The following is an 816-nucleotide window of genomic DNA, read 5'->3' on the forward strand; positions in this document are numbered from 1 at the left end:
CTGAAGCGTGATAAAAAATTATAGCCATGATACCGCTGGACATTTTCTAAAGGTGTGCAGTCTCAGTTGGCTGACGTGAAGCCTGAACAGATGATAATGATAACTTATCTCTCTTTAAACAATGATGAGAACTAATAATTATTTCTGCACACTGTACCACCTGGCCACCTTTGTCAGTGTTTAGCTGCTTTGCTTGGAATCCCAAATAAATGACCAGGTGGCAGTCTGCAGATTTTCCAAAATGTAGGACAAACACTAACATCTATATTTTATCACTTGCTTATATTAAACAGATCTGCTTGGGTTTGCTTATGTGATTCACTGTGCTTTTCACAATGACAAATCTTTGCACTTAATCAGGTCAGCCCATGCTTTTGCTTTATAATTGACCGTAGGGTTTCCCGTTTGTCATTTTAGCTTTCAGAAGGGTGCTTACATCAAGATCACCCCTTTGTGGCCACTATGCACCCTCGATGCACACTTCTGCTGAGCCAGCAAGCCTGTGAGCTACGCAGCCGACTTCTACCCGGCAGTCACTTCTCATCTCTTGTGCCAATAACACATAAAAACTTTTTTTCTACCAAATTATAAGCAATATTTTACTGTTATTTTAATATTTAACTTACATTGAAAAGGTTTCTGTGAGCTCTCATGCAAAACTCGGCAAAAAGTATCACAATTTATTTCCAGAACATGTTGCATGATGGGATACACTTAGCTTTGAATAGTGCTCTGGGGTGGTATTCAAGATTTAGTGTGTGTTAAGGAAAGTGCGCTTTGCCATTTTAAAGATCTGGTACAGTCTTGCACATTCGT

The sequence above is a fragment of the Carassius auratus genome, unplaced genomic scaffold (assembly GCF_003368295.1).
Source record: "Carassius auratus strain Wakin unplaced genomic scaffold, ASM336829v1 scaf_tig00214862, whole genome shotgun sequence".
In the NCBI taxonomy this organism is placed as follows: domain Eukaryota; kingdom Metazoa; phylum Chordata; class Actinopteri; order Cypriniformes; family Cyprinidae; genus Carassius; species Carassius auratus.